This window comes from Corvus brachyrhynchos, unplaced genomic scaffold (assembly GCF_000691975.1).
Source record: "Corvus brachyrhynchos isolate BGI_N302 unplaced genomic scaffold, ASM69197v1 scaffold17, whole genome shotgun sequence".
Lineage (NCBI taxonomy): Eukaryota > Metazoa > Chordata > Aves > Passeriformes > Corvidae > Corvus > Corvus brachyrhynchos.
The window spans coordinates 9,005,013-9,029,581 of NW_008240046.1; the positions used below are offsets into that span (position 1 = coordinate 9,005,013).

A 24,569-nucleotide genomic window follows, 5' to 3' on the forward strand; every position below is an offset into this window, starting at 1 on the left:
TGCTTTATCAATAATAAAAGATTCTCAGCTCACTGAAGGGACTGGGAATACCAATTTAAGGCAAAATGAATACTGCTTGATAACAAGCTGCACAGCACTGCTCTCAACCCAAGAAATGTGAATATATGTTATTCACACCTTAAATAACTAGGATGCAAATAAAAGCCTGCTTTGGATTTGCAGGGTAAAATGCACATATCACCAATGTCCCTCTCTGGAAGTGTGATTTATTTTTCATTTCTGCTTTTATTTGGTGGTACTCATGATAATCCAGATAGTTTCTAATTTTTGCATTTAAAGAGATTTCCTTCTCTGCATCCCCATATATATATATATATATCTTATTACTCATAAATTCAGTGCTTATATGTTAAGTACTAGAGAAAAGCTTCTACAATAACCTGAACCTGTCATCTAAAATGAGGAAACAAATACCTGTATTCCTTATTCTGTATTTATTCTGCAGCTTCTAACATGGCATTTTTAAAGGACACAGATATAAGGTCTAATGACCAACTCACTTCTGTTTATATAAAAAAAGGAAATGAAATCTAATTTTTTTTTTGTTAACTGCATGTATTTTTTCCTGTAGCATGTATTAAACAGGACTTATAAAAATTTCTATGCAAATGATACACAAAATATTCACTATAAGATAGTAACGTCTTCTGAACCCAAATGCATACTGAAAATGCAGACACATGGATGGATAACGTAATATTGTCTAGATATTTTAGATCTTAGCGAAAAAGAAATGGTCCTTTTACAATGTTTAAAGTAAAAAAGTTAATCTGAAAAAACTAGAAACACCATCTGACAGGAAAGGTAAAGAGTGCTAGAAACATATTCGTTTTGACCTCACCTAATAATTGATGCAAACTGACTTACACAAGGAGCTTGATGGCCCATGACTGAATCAGCAGCAATGATGTCTGCTCTTGTGTTAGACTTTCTTGTCTCCTGACCATTAGCCAAATTCAAACTGTGTGGGCTCTCATCTATCTGTGTACAATTACATATTGCCAAGACTGAGCATCCTTTGGCTTTCTTTTGGATCCCTACTCAATTCAAATTTTACCTGTTGCTTCTTTGCCTGTCAGCTTAACATTAGGGAAAATAATGTGGTTTATCAAAATATCTAGGCACAACTTTGGGAAAATTGAAATTTATTTTAAGAATTCCAAGTATTACCTGAACACTGTTGGCACAGCACTTGGAAAGTCTAGTCAGAGGACAAGGGTAGACTGCAGTAAATGCAAGACAAACAAGCTCAAATAGTTTCTCTGTTCAAGCATACATCATGACTTCACACAGAACTGTGGGGAAATGTGTTCCCATATAAGCATTTCTATGCTTTTATTCAGATACCATATCCACAGTCAATAAGCTTTCACCTTTTGAAAACACATTCTGTGCTTTTCATTCGTCACTCTACTTGACAGATATTTTGTGGCTATTTTCATTTGGCATTCTTGCTAGTCTGAATTGATCTAGAGTGGAACACATTGCAGTGGGCTTTGATGAAAACCAAACCTATGCTTTTATATTTTAATCAGAAAAGGCTGAGTCTCAGCTGTTGGTTATATGGTATTCAAACTTATCTTCCATCATGCTTTGGGCCAAATTTAATCTAAAGGAGGCAACACTCCAGAACTCCACTGCACTTGTAACTCATCAGAACAGAAGATGAAATTTGACCTTTAGAGTTCACTTCCAAGCACACTAAAGGTCCACAGTTTCATTATAAAAACTAAAAGAAATGACAATTTACCAAGAAACCCACTGCAGACGGAAGTGCTGACAGCTTTCTTAGCATATTCTGTTTTCTTTTTGCAGGCACAGGAAACCTGTTCCATGGATAGAAGTCTCTCCAAAGCATAACAAAAAACCCCAACAAAACCCCAAACAAACGAGCCTAAACCAAAGAACTATACATAAAATCCTCCAGTGTCTCTTATAACGACTATGATATTTGATAAATGTTATGAATGCTTATATATGAACACTTGGCACTACAAGACCCTATTTCAGAGATTGGCACTTTACACAGATCGAGGTAGGAAGACAAGTTGCTTCATTTTGTGGCAAACATGCTATTTTTGGTTATATACACTTCCCTAAAGGAAATAAGAACTTTTACTATCTTATCTGCCATCCCAGTAATTGTGTACCATGCGTGTATCCTACTAAACAGAATTTGTCCTTATGGATAATAATGTGGGCTAAACAAGCGTCTGCCCTTCCACTTGCACTGCCAGAAAACTGCAGCAGGTCAGGTGAGATGCTGCTCATTATCTGGGGTAGAGTTAATGTTCTTCATACTCACTGGTGTGGGGTTGCATTTCAGATTTTTGCTGCTGATAGCATAGATATTTTCATTACTACTGAGCAGCACTTAGAGTCGAGGCCATTTCTGCTCGCCACCTCACCCTGCCAGTGAGGACACTGGGAGTGCACAAGGACCTGTGAGGGGACACAGCCAGAACTGTTGACTGTCACTAACTGAAGGGATATTCCACGACATTTGGCATCATGCTCAGCACATACAGCTGGGGAAAGAAGGAGGAAGGGGGGTGAGGGGATGTTTGGAATGATGGCGTTTGTGTCCCCAGGTCATCATTATGCATGATGAGGCCCTCCTCTCCTGGAGATGGCTGAACGCCTGCCTGCCCATGGGAATTGGTGAATGAATGTCTTGTTTTGCTTTGCATATGTGCACAATTTTGCTTTATCTATTAAACTATCTTTATTTCAACTCATGAGTTTTCTCTTTCTTTTAATCTTCTGATTCTTCCTCATCCCACTTTTGGAAGAGTGAACCAGTGGTTCCCTGGGACTGAGTTGTCAGCTGGGGTGAAACCATGACAGAGGGTACCTCAGCTGCTGGCTCATTAGTATCCCTTGACAGTATGCAAAATTAAGATACCCTCTTATACCACTCTTGTAGTAACTGCCCCTTCTTTCCTCCCATCTTTGTAAGATAGTAACCTATTAACTGCCAAACCAATTTTTTTTCTCTCATAAATACCTATTGATACAAGGCTTCCTCCAAAATTATGATTTTGCTACCCCATAAACCAACCTCATTCAAATAGATTGAGTCCCTGGGTTCTCTCAAGGAGTCTATTTGAAAAAAAGGAAAACAAAATCTCCTCCTTTTTCTTTGACGCATTTACTGGATCATGTGTGATAAATTAAAGGCTGTGCTTTGTTTTCTTTTGTTTTGTTTCACTTGCTATAAATTCATGCCTTGCATCACTCTTTACAAGGCTGGGTGTTCTGTCCTGGTGTTTTTGTTCAGAATAAGCAGACCAACTAAGAATGAATAATACCATAAGACTGCATTAGAAAGAAACTTCTAAGGATAGAATCAAAAGGATCATGACAACACTAAGCACATAGGATAAATTACTTCAGTAGAATCATAAGACTCTTTAAAGCCCTTTATGGGAAAAGAAAAAGAAAAAAGGAAAAAATGTTAAAAAAAAAAAAAAAGAAAGGCTAAACCAGTGGTTCTATGTCAATACTTCTATTCCTGACACTGCTACCATAAACAACAGTGGTTCATTAATATATCTTGTGGTGAATATTTGAGTAAAAAAGCTGAAAAAGAGAGTGGCTGATATTAAAAAAAGAAGGCTAGATCTAAAAATCTAAATGAAAGTAAGAATCCCCCAAATAATGCATAAATAGAACAGAATATTTCTGTTGGAACAGACCTCTAATGATCATCTGGTTCAACTGCTTGGCTGCTTCAGCAATGATGAAAGGTTTGTTATTGAGAGCATTTTCCAAATGCTTTTATAACAGTGACAGGATTGGGGTATCAACCACTTCTCTAGGAAGCCTGTTCTAGTATTTGCCCAACCACTTGATAAAGAAAAGCTTCCTAATGTCAAGTCTGAATCTTCCCTGAAAGTAATCAGAAATTTAAGATTCTCTCAGATTATGTCAAAATCCCAATTATTTATTTAAACAAAAATCTCTACTAAGAGAATTTTTGACACTGACTATGAGGAAACAAATGTCACAATCTACTTGACCATAAAGCTCTTGAATAATTAATCTTCTACTGAAGTCATAAAATCATGGAATGGTTTGTGTTGGAAGGGGAAGGGATCTTAAAAATTATTTAGTTACAGTCCCTGTCCACAGACAGGGACCCCTCCCATTAGACCAGGCTGCCCTATCCAACACTTCCAGGTATGCGGCATCCCCAGCTTCTCTGGGCAACCTATTCCAGTGCCTCACCACCCTTGCAGCAAAAAACTTTTTCCTACTATCTAGTCTAATCCCACTTTCTTTCAGTTTAAAGCCATTTCTCACTGTCCTATTACTACATACCCTCACAAAAAATTCTTAAAGACTACAAAGCCTTGTAGCCAGCAGGTACTGGAAGGCTGCTGCAAGGTCTCCCTGGAACCTTCTCTTCTCCAGGCTGAACAATGCCAACTCTTGTTTAAAATACTGAATGAAGCATTAAAGAAGTCAGAATGGCCACATAGTTAAAGATTACTGGAAATTTGCTAAATGGTCAAATTAAAAACAATGAAATCAAATTGAAAAAAAACCAACCTCAAAACAAACACCATCATAATAGCTACCTTTTCTTTGTCTAAATCTGTCCTGGGTTGCAGTGTATTCTATTACCATCTTCATGAGCTGTTGAAATCTGGTGGGGCAGTGTTTCCTTGCCTCCTCCCCCCAGACTATCTTTCTGTTAATGGCCCATCATTGTCCTGCCGACTGACTCAGAGATAACTCCCTCCGGCCTATCTTCTGTTAATGAGCCTAATCAACACTTGGCCTCATGACTCATTACCCCATTGTGAGATGCTCCACCCAGAGGGAGGAACCAAGCATCCCGTCGTGGATATAATCTGAGACTCTGAACACCAGAGACACCCTTCCCACTGGATTTCCAGAGGACAGGAACTACACAGCCACCACTGGACTTTCTGAGGAAGAGCTGATCCTTTCTACAGGATCACTACTTCAGGAGGACTGCAGCCACCATTCTACTGGACTGCTACCACCACCCTGATTAACAGGGAGTCAGGTTGTATCTTGACTCTGTCAGTTTGAACCACTGTTTTCTTTTATGTTTTTTCCTTTTCTTTAATTTCCCCATTAAATTGTTATTCTGAATTGGTGCCTCCCACTGGTTTGTTTTCAAACTAGTACAAAATCTCAGTCTGAAATTTATGCTGCTGACTTATCTGATCTGAAAACATTTGAACTAAATGGCATAAACAATCCTGAGATGACTAGAACCTAAAATCTTCCTTTCCTTATATCCTATCAGCCCCAAAATGCAGTGGATACTGGAAAGGCAATCTAGCAGAAAATATCACATTTTTATGTCTTTATCATCATAAGTCCCCATGTCCAGCTCTTTCTGAACTCCACCCCCATGATGTGAAATGGTGAGGACTACCTGAATTCCATTAGGGCATGGAATTAGGTGCTGCAAACTATCTTTCTGGTCACTGTAACTTTAGTTTAATAGGTAGAAGAAGTTTCTTCTAAAAGTGGTCTCAGTCACACTACAGTTCAGGTTAATTTTGTCTAAAACAGAGTAATGCTTGACTCAATCTTTCAAAAATACTCATGTGACAGATGAGTTGTATACCAAGATCAACACATTTTCCATAAAGGATGAAATTGCAACTATGTAAAAATGCTGACTACGTGGGAAAGGAGGTCCTTCAAGGGTTAGCTGCTCCACAGTAATCACATATCCCTAAGAAGTAGTATTACAAATTAGCTAGACTCACTTATTATTGTGTACAGGCATCCATGTTACTACAAGTGTTTTAACTAGTCAGCTAGCCATAGTTGAACTCGCATTAAAGAATTGTGTTGAACAATAAATGTAATTTGACAGAGCAATGCTCAGAAATGTATTTAGCAGTTCACGTTATGGAATAGCATTAATGAAGCACATGGTTTCACCTATTGATATTTTCTTCAACATAAAAGTGGAAAAAAAAAAGCCGGTGATGTTAAAAACTGACACTGATGATGCTGGGGACTTTCAGAAACAGAAAAAATCAATCTGAAACCTGGAAAAGTGCTGTTACTTCATGAAAATGATGTTTTGCTTCTCTGCAACTGAAAACAACACAAAGAGAAACTATAGTAGAAGCAGGAAACATGAAGAGAGTATGTCTGTCACCCCCACAAAAAATCTACAACCGATCTATGATACAAAAGCTGGAAGAGCACATAAGTGTCAGTTGCTTTATTCTTAGATCTCATATCAGTGAAAAGAGACTGCAGAGAGAGCAGCATTACAAATGGTAAAATATGACACCTGAACTAGTGGAAGTGCTAACATCTGACAAAGAGGAAAAAACTAAACCAACCAACCAAAACTAATCCTCAACCACCCAAAGAGAAGATGCTCTTAGGACTTCTATTCATACAAGGCATTTATTATATATAAGAGAAGAGTTGATATCTTACTACCCTTTATTTTCTCCCCAGAATCTCTACAATGACACCTGAAACTCTTCAGGCTATCTGCCTCCCTTTGCCTGGTATAGTCCTACAGAACAGCCTTAGTGGGTTAATAAATTTAACTGCTGTCTTAGGCACAGAGATATTACTATGGAATGTGCTCAGAAATTGTGCCATTAGAGGACACATTCAGAATAGTACAAAGTACCACAGATCAGTCCTCCCTATTGTTCTTAAAATACGCGTAAGAGCACAGTGCAATGGATGCAAAAGTCTTTATTAATTAACAGGACCATGTAAAGAGCACATAGGATGGCTACATCTTATGCTGGTAGGTCCCCAAACACTTATATTATGGGCATATGCCTAAAACAGAAATGCTTTTATTTAGTTTTTTTAAAAAAATATTTTTTTCTCCTGATAAGAAGCGTATTCTTAACTGATAAAAAATATTAAACATTGTTCCTTGATAACCTGCTGGAAGAGCCCTTGCTCTGTCCTGGAACTGTATTTTGAATCACTCCTCAAGAACATCATCCTGTGATAAGCAAAATCAAAACAAGACTGAAGTACTTTATTATAGGAGATCTATGGCTAAAGCATTCACCCAAGATTCATGGCTAAAGCAGGATCCAAACCTTCCAAGAAATAGTCCTGAGATCAGACCACAGCTGGCCTTTCATCAGAAATTCAAAAATCACACACATGTGCAACAATACAGACAAACTCAACAGCTTTAGCAGCAGGAAACACATACACCTTTATCAGCTTAATAAAGAGGAGAAGGAAAGGGAATTGTGGAAGTCCTGAAAGCATGCTATCTATTCCTTTAATTTATGGTGTGTAATCCTTAAAATTAGAGTGAAGAGCACACCCTTTGACCTTAAAAGCTTAAAGCACATTTGTAAAGATGACAAGACACCTCTTGGCTTTGTGGCCATTCATTTCTAACAGCTCAAGACCTTCACTAATTTATACAAATTAATGCATGTCAACACATGATGACAAAAATTGAGAAGACAAAAACAAAAAAGGAACTCAGCATTTATTAAGGAAACTTTCATTTTATTACAACTGATGAGAATATAAACCCACAAGATTCAAGCGTATAGTTTTAACCTTTTGTTTAAGTATTTTAGGGAACACTACCATCAAACGTGCCAAGGAAACATCTATTTTTCTGAAACGAAAGAGTACAACAGCTAGATAAGTCACTGTTTACTTTCTTACCTTCAGATAGTATGAAGCAAAAAAAGATAGAGAAGTCAGTCTGATAATCTACTGCTGAATATTGCATCCATTTTTAAAGTAGCTGGTTCCTGATATATTTGACATTTAAAAAAAAAAGTCATTTTGTTCTACTGCAATCCTGATAAAGGAAAATTTCCATATTTCTTTTTAAAAGAGTGTAAAGTGAACTTAATTAACTAACATGCTTTTCTATTTCATTAGCTGAAAATGCTATTGCCTATTCAGAGAAAGACAGGCAGAATTCTATAGAATCTGACCATAGTAATTTAGATTTAATTCCTGTCTTCCCTTTCTCACCTGCACGACTGTACTATCCTTAATAAAATAGGTCTTAAATTTCAATGCACAGCATGAATTACAGTCCTAGTTCTCACCAACAATTCAATCTTTGCTCAAAAGAAGCTCTATTGTAATTTTAGCTGCATTATCAGGCAGTTTAACTCCAAATTTGCCAGTTTGAATTTTCCATGTCATCAAACAATTTCCTTTTAACACTGGGTGCCAGCTTTCCATACCTTAAGTATATGAAGCATCCTCCTGAGTGTGAAATGTGGGGAACTTCACCCCTTTTCTTTTTTGGTTTTTACAAATCTTGGTCATATTTGCATCTTTCTTTGGAATATTTTCAAGCGGGTTTTTAGCCTCATTTTTGTAAAAACAAAGTAGAAACAGAGGTGTGCCCTTAGGAATACTGCCCAGACACTTTACAAAAAATATTTGTCATTAGAATTGCAGGTCATTAGAACAAAAGGAAACACCAAGATGGTTTTCATACAATTAGTATTTTGTAGGCTGATACTCTTGCTTTTGGTTAAGTGCAGCTGAGAAAGTCTTGCTATATCCAAAATTCTGAACAGATTTTTACTAGTTTTGAACTTTGTTGTGAAAAGAGGCTTTTCAAGGAAGAACTGTGCAGTAGACTACAGATACTTTTTGTTCTATTTTTTCCTGACCAAGTCTGCAAAGAATTCTGTAAGTAACCTTTTCTTAGACTCATTTATGTGGCAAGTATATAGAATTAGGAAGAATAACAGTTCTAGCCATTTCTTTAAAAAAATTAAAGCAAAAAAACCCCACACAACTTAAATGCCATTTTCTTCAACATAGTTGCAACTGAAGACTACATGAAAATAGCTATCTATTCTTTTAGGCATGGAAAGGTTGAAAGACCTTTTAAGTAATACACTCAAAACTCTCAAGAAAGGCATCTTTCACTGTATGAAAAGTCACTACAATTTCTCTTTTATTTTTTTTTTTCTTTTTTGGGGGTGGGAGGAGTGGTGACCAGAGGGTATCATTAAACAAATATTACACAAATCCTCCTTATGACTAAGAACTATTACACCAATAGGCCTATTAATCTTTCTCTAGCAAAAGAATGTTGTGGGGAAAAAATGTTTTCTCAATTTTTACCAGAAAAGTCATACTGATGGGTATGGCTGTTGTAGCAGTAGTAAGTATAACTTTGGCATGTTCCAAGTTCAGCAGCTTCATTGACTTTGCTAAGTTGACAATGAATAAAACTTTGTAAAATCTCTTCCCACAAATACTGTCAGCACGGCCTTTTTAAACACAGACAACTTTGACTGGTATATCAGCTCGTTTTCTGAGGGGAGATAGCACACATACAGCTCCAAAACATGCTAAAAGAACTAACTCATAAGTGGAAAAGTCAGGTTAAGATTTCAACTAATGATTTCAGAAAGTCTCAGTCACTGATGTCTCTGGTATTCTTCTTTGCAGGCCCTCAGTTGCTTCTTTTTACCAAAAAGTAATTAACTAAGTACAATTAAATGGGTTTTAGCCTATTAAGTCATTTTCATGGGAATATAAATAAATTAGTTATAATTAGATCTAATGAAACCCCTAAGAGTGCTGGGTTTAACTACAGAAATTATTCTATTGCCTGTGACTACTACAGTATCAGAATACATTCAAAACATCCTTTACATGTGAGCTCTCAAATTAACATAAAGATCTAAAAGAAAGTTCAATATTTATTTTCTCTTATCATCCATTGTTCTTATATATTATTAAAATGTGTAACAAAAAGATCAAAACTAAGTAAAAATATTGAGACAAAAAGGATTGTAATATTAATTGTTGGAGAAAAGAAGAGGATAATAGGTTCAAGAAATTATCATTTAAGTTGAACTCCTAGAGAGACTGGAAAATTAAATCAACAGATCTTTTTGCAGTACTTCTAAGAGGTTCAGTACTTATATATACAAGAAATGCAGAAATAAATTAAAAGCCTTGCTTGCAGTAAGAATACAATCAGAAGACAACCAGCATTTTTGATAAAGTGAGCACCTCCAAAAAGACAGAAGAACATGGCAAGGAAACTTGCCTTTTTCACATTTAGAATAAAAACTCCATCTTATATCAAAAGACACCACCAGGACTCACTCTTAAAAGATTCTAGAGCTCCTAGAAAAGTAACAGATCTCTCCATGACTGCAGTTACTATTTGTTGTAGTAATAACAAAACAGAAGCACACAAAGTCTTTTCTTTCATTCTGAAGTTCCTAGTACCTTTGTTTCTTTTGTTTTTTGTTCACTTAAGTACTCAGGCTTAATGTGTTAAAAAACGGGAGACAATAATAAAAACTTCATCCTTTTTTCTCTCTTCCTGTTCCTTTTCTAGTTTCAGAGATCTTACTCTTCTTACCCTCAGTCCTTACAATCCCCAATTCTATTGCCTCTCAGATGTTCCAAAAACAGCACATGTAGTGCTGCTTGAGAGTCTATAGTCTCTTCCTGGATTTCAGCTCTTTATGGACAACAGTCCATAAATATTGCATTATTGATGTCTTATTAACCATTCAGCCAGAGAGAATTTAAAACAGATTTCAGTTTGGGAAAAAATTTCACTGTTATTATATTTCTTATCTGAGTAGGTATAGCTCATCTTATTTGTCAATCCAATCACTTTCTTACCATTTATCATTATCACAACTGCTACTCAGGACCACTTGTGTTGTACCTCAGCTGAGAATGTCCATTGAATGATTAGCACAGTCAACTCTTGGTAAATGGCTGTAAGCCTAAATTCACTTTTTCCTTTCTTGGAAAGACTACTCCCTTTCTGGGAGTACTGTTCTGGGTACCGTTTACACGTTACTAAACCCATCTTCCTATTAGCATCCTCATCAGAAGTTTCTCCCATATGAGAAAGCCTCCTGCTCTGGAAAGGCTGTTTAAATATATTCAGCGTGTCACTGCTTTGTTACATTACAAATAGGCAGGTTCCTCAATCATCTTTGTGACAAAAGATTTCAGACCACTGATCATAGTGAGGAGGATCAGCACAACTATGCTGAATGTCTTGAAAACTATTTTGCTTATCATAAATTTCACTTCATTATTTTGTGCAGTCAGACATTGTCAACAGATTTTATCCACCCCATCATGTTTGTCATATATGATTTTTTAGTACAAAAAAGGACTATTTTAATTTGCCAGAAATAGTACATAATATTTTTAAGTGTAAAATAAACCAGGAAAAGCTGAAGAGGGTTCTGTTGCAGTGGGGCACAGTGGCTGCTTACCCCCATCTTTAGCACCCACTGGTGGATCACAAATAGCAGGCAATTCTGAATAGATGTTTACCTTTAACACTATAAAGGACCTGTTTTTCACTAATTAGAAGAAAAGCCAAGCAGACTAGGTTTAAAAAGATTGAGAGGGACCATAACACTGATAAAGAAGAACTATCTTTTTGTAGTTTCAAGACAAAGAAAGATATTAGTTAAAGGACAGGAGTTAGAAGTCAGCAGATCCAAGAAATTTTATTCTGGGTTTTTTGATACACAGTGAAAACAATTTCTACACCACAGCTGTGTAATTTTTCTGTAGAATCACCACTGTTTCCACTGTTTTCTTATCAGAGTTAAGGTAGCAGGAGGAAAAAACTATCAAGAAATGCAAGCAAAACAAACAAACCTTTCAAAATGTTCAGAAACATTATGATGGCTTTTTTTCTTCAGTTGACTTGTTTTATTTTCTTACTCAGTGGTTCTATCTAAGTGACAGCTTGTTCAAAATCCCCACTGGTCCTTTTTTAATGCAGCACTTTTAAAGAGTATACAAAATCTAATCCATAATTATTAATCCTCTCAGGATACCAGTCACTACTAAAAAAAAATGCTTAATTAAATTATCCTAAGATTAATAGTGATTTTGATATAAATATGGCAATCAAACAAACGTGAAAAAAACATACAATGGAAAAGGAGAAATAAAAAGCATCTTCACAGACCTCCAGATGCACTTACATTTCTTCAGCTGAAGTCTATATTTTTGTTCCTCAATGGTTTAGTCACAAAAATAGATTTCTAAATTATAAGACAGTCCTTTCAAAGCAATAGAACAGACTTTAAGTTTGCCTGTGAAAGCCTAAAGGAGCAAATAAAGCCCTTGAGCAAACTGAGAAAAAAAGGACTGTAACATTCAAACCCCAGCAATTTGGCCACCCACTATTTATGTTCAGGGATTACTAAAAAAAGCTGACATTTTAAGCAATGTGATAGCCACTAATTCCACAATTCTCCTTTGACCACAAAAAAAAAAAAAAAAACCCAAACAAAACCAATTAAACAAAGAAATGGACAATTAAACCCAAACAGAATTCAAGTGTACTCAGTATCCATTCATCAATTACCAATAGATCACCTAATTAATGTAGTTTCAAGGTCTCTTTCAGAAGGAAAGAGATCCTGTCTAGAGGAAACCTTATCCTTACAGCATTTGTTAGCATGCTTCTTTTAGAAGAAGAAAATCAACAGAAGAAAAAAATCCTCACATTTTTGCAATCATCTCTTTGTTACATGACTTCACATTACTCCCCCTTTCCTTGATATTTTTTTTTCTCTATAAATTTAAAGGCAGACATTTTATTTTACAACTTCTATGAAAAGGAGTTCCTGTATAACTGTCATTCATCAGTGACAGAAAAGCCCATAATATGTCAAACCAGAGAGGTACCTACTCTAGAGAACATGGAGTAGACACACATTTTATATTCTGCGAAATGATGCAAAACATCTTCAGAGTAATGCTGTAGTTTAACAGTCTGTAGAAAGCTCTAGGGATTTCATAGTCCCAAAAGGAAACATTTCAAAGCAGCAGTGTTAACATTACAGCTGGTAGTTAAAGGAAACATGGTAATTCCTAAGTGCTGAAGTTCTAAGAAAATAATTTCTTTTGGTATTTTTGAAGTTGTGTATTTGGTTTCAACTACAAGAATGAAAAAAGAACCAACAACTCCCTCTTGGAATATTATGACAGTTCACATAGAAGGTCTTGCTCGAGAGCCATAGTTTATGTTGTACCCAAAGAATCAGTCTAACCAAGTAAAAAAGACAAGTTTTGTTTCCAGCTCTCAAATATAACTAAGGTCACCATTTTTATTTGCAAAACACCAATAAAAGGCTCTGTACAGTGATAATGAAGTTTTCCTAGCCATCAATAAGTTATGTTACCACCAATAAACCCACAACCTTTAGAATGTTCCAAGTAGCTAAAATTAAAAATTGAAAAATTTAGCTTCACAGAACATATAGTTAAAAAGAGTGCTTGTACATGATCCCTGCATAATGAAAACCATCACTCTCCAGCGAAAAAGCAGTAAGATAGATACCAAATCTTCCACCTCACACTATGAGGAGTAACTGAGGTTTGTTTATCAGCTGGGGTTTCTTAGTCTGGAGAAAAGGAGGATCAGGAGGGACTTTATCACTCTCTACAGCTACCTAAAAGGAGGTTGGAGTGAGAGGGTGTCAGTCTCTTCTCCCAGGTAACAAGTGGCAGGATGACAGTAAATAGCCTCAGGTTCTTCCAGGGGAGATTTAAATTAGATATTAGGGGAAACAAAAATTTGGAAAGTGTTTAAAAGCATTGGAACAGACTGCCCCGGGAAGTGGTAGAATGACCATCCCTGGTAGTGTTAAATAACCACATGGATATAGTACTTAAGGACATGCTTAAGTGGTGAACATGGTGATGGTGCTAGGTTGACAGTCAGACTTGATGATCTTACAGGCTTTTCAAATCTTAATGATTGTATGATTATGATAAAGTACTAAACAATCTTGTAAAAGAAATATTGTCTAGACAATCATAATTGTTTGCATGAAAATTATGACCATTGTGTCTTTGAATTACAATATTAATTCAAGTCATTTACATGGTCAGCCTTGAAACTGTTGTTGCTGAAAAATTCACTCAGTCATTAATAGATTAAAAATAGTTTATCTTTGTAGTGTACACACAAAGTCAGGTAGTACAGTCTTGCACAACAGCTCTTCAGATAATAATATCTACAAATGTGTTCCTAAATGTTTTGCACTTACCAAATTAAAGGTATAATCCATCTAACAAACAGTACAAAAATAATCTTTGGTGTTAGTAGAAAAAAAATGTTTAAATGCTTTCAAAACCACCAAAACATGAAAATACTTGTTAGGAGCAAACATTTTTTAAACAAAATACCTAATATATGGCTTGTATAATGAGTATCTTTGTTTTAAAACGGTGATTATTTGCAGATACATTTATTAGGATATGAATTAAAAGTGAAACATGTATTTTCAAACAATAAATAAGTTAAAATCTACCAGTTCATGAACTAAACATTTAGACAGCTTCCACAGCTAACAGAATGCTCTGCTTCCCAAAATATTTAAGCTATGTATGACTAGTTGGTATTTCAGAAGCATACCTAAGGCAAAACTGTTCTCTCAGGATCAATACTATGTTTTATTAATTGAAATAACTGTAACATTTCTAAAATTCATTGTCTTGAAACTGAGGCTTGTGAAAGACATTAAGGAATTCAGGCCAGAGCATTAAAGAAGGGTAGTTCATCTCATTAACCTCCATAAATTTTACTTAAAGGATATTTATTCATATTGGCACATTTCCAAGCAATCCACTAGAACTCGGAGCAATGCAATTGGCCTCAGTAATTTTGTAATAAGTGCTAAACAAATATTTTAATCCAAATAATTTCTAAATAACGAAAAGTTATTTGTGTAATTACAAGAATAAGTAAATAGGGGCAGAAACAATCTAGAAACACAACAAAAATATGGTAAGTGGAAAGCAATTTCTGTAGAGGATTATTTTTATTACATGTTTTCTATTATTTATAAGACTGTATGTGTATGAAAATGAATCAGAGAAACTTAAAAGCATCATGTTCATGGACTGATGAAAAAGATCCCTATGATTAATTTTCAGAAATAAGGATCTATTATCACTTCAAAAAGCTGCAGTTTCACAGATATATGTGCACACAATTAGATGTAATTTTACTTAAAATATAATTTCAAAATCAGTTGACAGCCTCACTTGGCTACAGTTAGTTTGTAGACTTCAATGGTTTTGACATGTAGAATAGTACTCGAAAAGTAACAGTCTTGCCTTTCGAGACAGGTAGTGCTTTAAGCTAAACAGACGTCTTGTCTGACTCTCTCTCCACTAATGTAGGACATCTTTTCCCTGAAGGCATTTTTGCAATTCATTAATCATCCTAACCGTAAAATTTCAAAATTAAAGCTTTATGTTTATGCAAAGTTTGTTGATCTAGGTACAGATATTGCTTTCAACTACTCAGAAATATATCTGGCAAAGATTCTAAGTAATGATTTCCAAGATCTAGGGAGCCTGACCCAAAGACAACAGAAATCATTGCAGATTCTCATTGACCTCATATCCTACAAATCATGGATTATAAATATTTCTTATTCTGAAAACAAAATCTGACTTAAAATGTCACAGTCTATAAGCACTGACCGTATTTTACATACATCAAAGTAAGCAGACTTACTTAAAGTTTCTTGTTTATTTTAAATACTGACATAGGACTCTGGTCTTTAGCTTCCAAAGAGTCTCTGAGATAACAATAACAATAATTTATCACAGTTAAATTATACTTCAGTATATGTAATTCCATAAATGAAAGAAAAATAATTATGGCAGAACTTCCATTTTACCACCAAGAAAATAACTGGCATACACAGGGGCTCTCAAAGTGGCTAGTACCAAAGCGTGATACAAATGCTCCCATTTCCATTATGCAAAATCAAATGTAATCATTCCTTTTTAAATTTATAAACCAAACTGGTTTATTTATATTCTATCTGTACCTTCATATTAAAATGGAACTAAAAATCTACCTAACAAGCAGAAGGAAATCATTCAATTACCTTCTTCCAAGAAAACTGTTTCTCAGTTTTAGAGACTTCTTTTACTGAATATTTCTACTGATCACTGAGAAGATACAGATTCTTGGCACTTTCTCAAAATTAGTTCTGTAGAGAGAACAAATTTTTATAGGGATGGGCAGAACTCGCACAGCCCAAATTCAAGCAAATATCCTCGAATTTACCTCTTTCTGATAGCTCCTAAGAAATCATGGATTTCAGTCAGAATTTATGGAAAAAAAAACCCTTAACAGTTTTATGATGTTTGCAAGTTCAGAACAAGGAGTACTTTCTAGGTTTTGTGCAGCCAGTGCTCACTGGAATTTCACATAATACAGAACAAAATTTAAAACAGAAATCTATAAACAATCACAAGAAAAAAAGAGTAGTAAGATTTCATGTTCTGATTTCTACCATTAGGGACAAAAAAAAGGGGTTTTCTTTTGTTGGCCATTAAAGCAAAAAAAATTAGAAGTCAAAGTGACTAGACAGTGAAAGAGACACTGAATATGAAAAACAGCCAGTAACTGTGAAACCAAAGAAACAGATTCTGGATCAGATACATTGATGACAAAATAGGTATTTTTTAGGTATTGTATTGAGAAAATAGGCACATTGATATTAAACTTTCAATTACATAAAAAACTGCCTAGATGGGATATTAAAGATTTTTTTGCCTGACCTGTATTCATTCCTGTTCCAAATGCATGTTACCTGAAAATACAAAATAATGAGAAAAATTTTGTTAATTATAATATTTAGCTAGTTAGAACCTCTACAGATTTCCTTAAATAACCTAAACATGGCCAGTAAAGAAAGTAAACATGGTAGAATAAAGAGGATGAGAAGAGCTGCTGTGACTTTGAAGTTATTTCTGTCATAGTGAAAATTTACATTTCAATTAATTCATACCAGTGCTGTAATCTATTCACAGCTTTTAAAACCATTGAGATTTTTTTCCTTTTACATTTGTATTGAAATACCTTGATTAACTCAAAATTCCGCAATTACTTTACAGAAAAGTCTTCACAATAGTAATGCACAAATAAAGGCTAACAAAATCAATATGATAACATCAATGACAGAATATGTGCTTTTTATTTATACTTCAAAGCAGAGATTTTAATAAATTAAATGCATGTCAGAATTTGTAAAAAATCTCTGCATCAACATGATTGTATTTCTCCTTCTCTTCCTTCCTTTCTGCCTCCAAAATCTGCTTCTATCTACTTCCTGACTGACAAATTCTTTTCATTATAATGTTAATGTATTACATCAGAGTTGATAGCATATGCATGGAGGAGAAAGATAAGTGATGTATCTTGGTACCTTTTCCTGTGAAATTATATTAGCCTTCTGGGATACAGGATAGGATGAAGCTGCAGATTCAAAGATCATTACACTGCTTATAACCCTTTGTACTTATCTTCAGTGCTACTAAAACTCTACAGAAAATCTAATTTCTCTGAAGCTGCATTAATGTCAAACCACCACTTTTTGTATGCCAGATTTCATTCCAGCTGGCAGGTAACACACAAAAGGATCTAATATCAATCACAGGGAATTATATAAAAGCTAAAGGTTTGGCATATTTGGCAAAGAATTCAACCAGTGCTCTACTTCTAAATTATTATGGGATCTTTGCTCTTCTATTTCGTTTGTGTTTTATTAAGCAGAAGGATGAAGTGATGAGCAATGCAGTCAAGGTTGTGCTTAATCTTTCCTCATTTTCTTACCACCAGGGAGGTCTTTTATGACTAATACAGGTAACTTTTTCAATCTCAGAAGCAGTCACTTTAGAGAAAATGTACAGGGCATGCCTAAAGAAGGAAAAAAAATCCAGGGACCAGCTAATACTCTGGTCAAAACAAAGCAGAAAATACAGTCTCTCCATTCACACAGCACTTTTTAAAACTGAAACAAAACCCCACAGCAAGAGTACAGTGAATGAAAACTGTCTTCTCATTGATCTATTCCAGTGACTGACTGCTATGTCAATAATTAGCTTAAGATTTCAATTATAAACATAAAAAAATATACATATTTGTGTTATGAGGTCTTTTATGACTAATACAGGTAACTTTTTCAATCTCAGAAGCAGTCACTTTAGAGAAAATGTACAGGGCATGCCTAAAGAAGGAAAAAAAATCCAGGGACCAGCTAATACTCTGGTCAAAACAAAGCAGAAAATACAGTCTCTCCATTCACACAGCACTTTTTAAAACTGAAACAAAACACCACAGCAAGAGTACAGTGAATGAAAACTGTCTTCTCATTGATCTATTCCAGTGACTGACTGCTATGATTTCAATTATAAACATAAAAAAATATACATATTTGTGTTATATAAAAGTAACAGACAGGCCATACCCTTTAGAATGGTTTCCAATTTTTTCAATGGGTTAGAAATAACATGAAATTTCATAAGAATTTTACTTTTTTTACCTCTATATCTTTCTTTTGATGATAGCAAATAAATGCAGATCTTAAGATTCTCTTCTGAATAGAGTAATACTCAAGTGGTGTTTCATACCCTGTGCCAAAAAGAGGGATTCCAGCTTTCAATCAAAACAAGAGGCTTTTAGCATTACCAGGTGTCTTCAATAGAAAGAACACTGCAAAGTGCAACAACAACAAAAAAAATTATAGAATGGTTTGGGCTGGAAGGGACTTTTAACAATCATCTAGTCCACCCGGCCCTGCCACAGACTGGGATATTCTTCACTAGACCACATTGATCAAAGTCCCACTCACTTTGAACTTTGAACACTTCCAGGGATAGGACACCCCCAATTTCTCTGGACAACCTGTTCCAGTGCCTCAATACCATTACAGTAAAAAATGTCTTCCTTAAGTTCAACCTAAATCAACCCTCTTGTAGTTCAAGACCATTATCCCTGGTCTTACCTCTACAGGGTCTCCATCTTTCTTATAAGAACTCTTTAGTACTGAAAAGCTGAAATTAAATCTTTCTGCCGCATCCTCTTCTCCAGGAAGAAGAACTCCAACTCTGTTAATCTTTCCTCACAGGAGAGGTGTTCTATCCCTCTGAACTGTTATTTTTGACCTAAGTTTTATCCATCCTATGCTGACTATCTTTTATCTGTTACTCATGTGATGATAATGATGAGCCAAGCTTGTTGAACTGATATAGTTTTCTCAATAAAAACACTTTCACTATAGAGTTTTAGCTTCTCTTATTAATGCTTGATATCTTTCTTGGAGCAAGAGATATCTTTAACTGATGAAACGACCTATTGCATCAACATGTATGTGTAAACTACTCTAAGCTAACCTTACAGTAAAAGAAAGACAGTCAAGTTATTAAAGAGGAGGTAGAGTTCATCTGTAGTGGATGTGTGAAGCAGTTCAGATGAAGCATGTATATATAGCACTGAGGGACATGATTAATGGTGGACAGTTGGAGCCTACGACCTTAGCTGTCATCTCTATCCTAAAGGATTCTATGATTCTACAATTTCCTGTTTCCCTTTGCTGAATTCAAGTAAGTGTCAAGCTCACTAGTTTTCAGATGTTCACAGAGCAAAGTCAATGGACTATAGATATAAAATACAAGACAGGAAAATCTGACTAGTTACAAGGAGAAAAAATTTGACAGGAGAACGGTCAAATAATGGAGAATTAGAGTCCTTATAAACATTTGAAATTTGATGGGGACTAGGACCTACAGAGTCAGATCTAACTGGACCTTCTGTGAGCAAGGGGTTGGACAAGAGGACCTCCCTCCCACTCCGAGTAAGTCTATGATTCAATTTACGATGCAAATTACAGGAAAAGCTAGTACAAGCATTAGCTGGCAACATTTCTCACAGGCCTGAATATACATCAAAGCAAAACTTCAAAACAAAGATCAAGGAATATTAAGTAGTTCTGCAACTGTTTCTTTCCAAGTGTTGTGTTATTTTCTTTCAAGTCAGATGACTCATCTACGACTGATATGTGTATGTCATGTCACCTATATCAAGCACTGAAAAAGCTCAAGTCTCTTCATTAGCCTACTTTTAAAATGGAATTTTTCAAATTAACATGTAAAACATACGCACATAAAACCACATGCTGAACACTGTTAAATTCAGTGTCTTGGAAGAATTGGTTACTTTAGTTACCACCGAGTCAGTTTATAACCCTTTCTGTACTGCAGCAAGTACTGAATTTTTTGTTTCTATACTTCCTTTTATTTCTGCATTTCAGGAGAAGAAACAAACCAAAATACTTTAGTGAATGTTCAAGCAAAACTTTTGGGATGTCAGACACTAATACTGGTATCTTTCCACAAAAAAAACCAAGAGAATTTGAATTAGACCGAAGGATCTAATGTGGGGAAATGCTCTACCTGGAACTAAAGTCAAAGGAGCTGTGCTTGAACATACTGAAATTACATGCTGATAACTGTTTGTAAATATTCACTGTTCCTGAACGAATATTCATCTTTAGTTAATACTTCAGACTTAAAATCCACCACTCATACTCTCACTATAAGAGTAAGGATGGAAATGGGAATTTCCCCTTTCATGATGCTACAAAAATAAACTTAGGATTGTGAATCTTTTGGGAACCATAAAGATAATTGTTATTAAAGAAAGGTAAGGAAAAATAAGAATTCTATATTTAGAGCATAACACAATACTTACAAATAAATGAGGAATCAGTCAAGTACAGAGTAATCAAAAGAAAAAAAACATAATTAGCACTTACTCTCTGAACTTTACACATCCCATAAAGTGAGAGTTTCAAAAAAATAAAAAACCAAACAAGTTTCCATGGAAATACTATGTACTTACAGAATAACATATTAAACATAAATGCAAGGGGAAAAGATGTGATATAAGTTATATACGGCTAGAATTATTTCTAATATTTCCTAACTCTTAAATCCTTAAACATATTATTTTGTTATCAGAATGGTTAAAAAGATTTTATTACTTTATTTCACTAATACCATTTATCTAGAAAAATATCTTCCATAACAAGACATTTCAGCACCACCTATTTTGCTTAACTTTTAGCACTAATTCTCTACTACCTGGGATTATATTTATTGCGAGAACTCCAGAATAATTTATATGCAGACAGTAGGCAAAACTCATGTTAATACTGCTTCTCATTTTCTTACAATTGCTGACTAATATTATCCTTCTGCTTTTCAATCCTCACAGCTGGAATTAATACTAATTACAAACTGGCCCACACTTTATTCACAAATATTTAAGTACTCAGATCCAAGCCTTGAATTCTCACAGATGAAAAATTCAGTAATCCTCTGCAATATCTTCTACAAACCTGCAGCCATTTGACAGCATCCTTTACTCTTTCCTATATTATTTTCTTATAACTTAACTAAGGAATAATCTAGAGGTGGGTCAACTAAGCATTTAGGAATAGATTTAAATTCTGATGTCTCCAAAATATGGCCTTGCTTTCTAAATGAACCTGTTAAAACTTTTAGATTAACCAAAATATTTATATTTTCTATAAAATCACTTTTGAGTAAATTGTTTTTATAAAAATCTACAATCTGTTTTCAATTCTAAGTGATTTTTTATAAATTATTAACCATAACATGCATTAGAATACAAACTGTATATACAAAAAATATAGCTTTCAAAAATGCTTTAAAAGATTATGCTTCTAAAATAAATATTTAGGATAGACAGTTATAACTTAAAATGAATTCTCTATCATGGACAACTTAATTAATAAAAAAATATAATTCTTATAAAGCAGATTACCACCCTGTCATACATATATTTTTTAAAAAGCCTTTAGAAACACCAGGAGCTTGAGCAAAAGAAGGCTGTAAGCCTCAAAAACATCTCTACAGTGGATACAGAAAATTAATAACATATCACACCAGAAATATCTGCCAAAATAGGTAAGAAGCATATAAGGAAACAAAGACACTTTTTGAAATTGTTTTAATCTAACCTGCAGAAATACTGCAATCTCACAACTATGATTATGGTGCTAGTGAATAGTACTAAAAAAAGATCAGAATTAAGGTTATTTGACTGTCTTAATAATGACTTCATCTAAATATATATTTGAATGTCACATTTAATCATAACAGTTAATCTTCCTTAATAGTTGGCTTGACATCTCTCTAAAACCTCTTTATCCTGTATTACTAATACCATATCAACTCATCTTTCATGTTCATACAGTGTAATATTTTGAATATATACAAATCCACAAATATTCACTCACAAATGTAAGATTCAGATTAATGGTACAATCACCCAAACACCAAACGTTATTTTATGCAATCCCAATTATTTTCAGAGGTTTTCCTCTTCAAATTTCAATTATTTTTTTTTAAGTTCTAGCCAAAATGATCTTTTTTTTTAACTGTGACAATTTACTATTACCACTCAAATCTTGGTTCCAAAACGCTGGGATCAAGTGTGTGGGGAGAAGGGAGAAAGAAGGTGGAGAGAGAAGAGAAATATACATCTTGACAGGAAAATAAATAGCCTACATGTGTACTGGGAGTTGCAAACTGCAAACAAGTGGTAGGCAATCCCAGTAAAGTTTGGGGAAAATTCCCTTGCAGTTCATACAATACTGTGTGCAAATAAATATAGCTTAAAATATCTCTTTATTCAAAATAGTAAATAAGGGCCAAAGTGCCATGAGGGGCTGGCTAGAAAACACAGCCTCTGCACAGATACTCTAGGGATTGTCAAGCACAAAAAAAAGTCCATGCATGATAATTAGTTATATGTAGAATAATATAATAAGTTATCTGAATACATGATCCTACTGTAGGAATATTTGACAGGGAGTATATAGATAAAACATTTGTCCGAAGAATGTATTTAGAAGTTATAAATTTTTTTTGAGTATCATACATATGCACAATCACTTTTTGTTTCCATTATTAAGGTTCCAAAAAGATAGTCTTTTTGCCAAGAGATGCATGAGAAATAAAAATTACAAGGCAATGCAAAGATTTAGGATTCTGCCATATTAGATTTATAGACCCTCTCCTCAGTGGTGTGCTTTCTTTCAAAATATCTAAAGCCTTTACTATGTTGACTAAATTATTCCTAAAAGATCATTTGTTTTACCAAAAGCACACAGAACTCTATAAAAACAAAAACCAATTAGTTAATTTATTAACCACTGAATGAAATCTGTTATTTATGTAAATCTTGTAGAAAAATATTTAGTATGCATTCCCTGAAGAAAGAGGTGACCGCAGAGCTTCAAAATTGAAAGAAAATCTTGTAAAAGAAATAATGAAGTAGCTGGATTCCAATTCTCACACATGATAAAGCAGGTACGATTTTCTATTCATGACAGCTTATTTTTAGATCAAGTACAAAATCCTTAAAATAGATTCTACTCTTAAGCAAAAAAAACCAGTTTACACTATGTTCTTACAATTCCTGTATAATAACATAAAAACCAACACCTTTATCTATTTTATCCACTTAAGCATAGCAACATTTCTTAAAGTCACACATGAAACAGGTTTTTACTTATATAGTGGGAAGATATGATTATCATTTCTGAGTAAGTAAATTCATTAATTTTTGGGATTTCCTGGCCAAGAAAATATTTGCTAATTTATATTTTCAAGTTAATGAAACAAAATTGTAATGAAGTAGTTGAGGAAGATAAATCTCTGTAGTTTTTTACTGTACATGTTGAAAAGAATAAGATGTAGATTCAGCTAATTTTCAGCACTGCTTAAACCTTCTGGCTCCATGTTCGTACATGTGATTTACAGAGGAATGCTGAAATAGTCCATTGATATCTGCTTCTGGAGAATACTGTTTAGGATTGAAACAAGCTCACTGACATGTTCAAACAACAATTTCCATGTTTTGTAGAACAGGAAGTCCCATTTCCATATAAGATTTGTTTGCAAATGATATCTAGTCTTATTAATTTATCATTCCTTCTATTTAATTACCATGCATCATTTAAACAGAACTATAATAAAGATAACAAGATTCTACCCTCTGTAATGAATCCTTTCAAGTTTTACCTACTGTCCTAGCAAAGCATATCTGGAAGATGACAAGACTTCTCTACAAAAACTGAAGAGGAACAGCTCTTGTGCACTGCAATCAGAGGAAAAGTTACAGCTTTTGTCACTAGTTGTTTCTGATCTAGCAAAGTGCATAAAAGTCTGAACGGTAGCCTTAAAAGCAATAAATTGCAATTATCTAAATCAATGTTACCACTTTCACAGAACATCCCTCTGTGATGAACTCTAACCTACTCCTCCCAGGAGCTGAAAGCCATAAAACGAACAATAGGTCACTGCATGTTGTGAAAGAGGTTTGAGTAGAATATTGTGATGTTTGGATAGACAGGCAGGGTGCCTCTGCCTGATGCAAGTCCATGAAACATGCCTTCATAGGAAGCAAATAGAAGATATTTTACAAGAGCAATTTACAAAAAGAGGTAAGATCACATATTATGGGATTTTAATCACTTTTCTGCTAAGCAGGATAGATTAACAGTATTTTTCAGAGGCTGTCTTACAAATTATGTGCAATTTTTTTCTTCCATTCTTATTCTGAGGAATCCTACTACTCCTGATTCAACACAGTGCATTTCTGAGTGAGTATTTCAGTTCTCAGTTTTAAGAACTTTTGTGGGAGTATTCACAGTTTA

At 34.5% G+C, this 24,569-nt stretch overlaps 1 protein-coding gene across 2 annotated transcripts in view; it reads right to left on the minus strand.

Moving 5' to 3' along the window:
• The window catches only part of SGCZ (sarcoglycan zeta), a 258,244-nt gene extending 241,608 nt beyond the window's left edge, over positions 1-16,636 (minus strand). For both annotated transcript variants that reach the window (XM_017744653.1, XM_008641436.2), the window contains exon 1: positions 16,603-16,636. The gene's annotated coding sequence lies outside the window, so the exon portion shown is untranslated. The remainder of the gene's footprint in view (positions 1-16,602) is intronic.
• Positions 16,637-24,569: the final 7,933 nt, after the last annotated feature.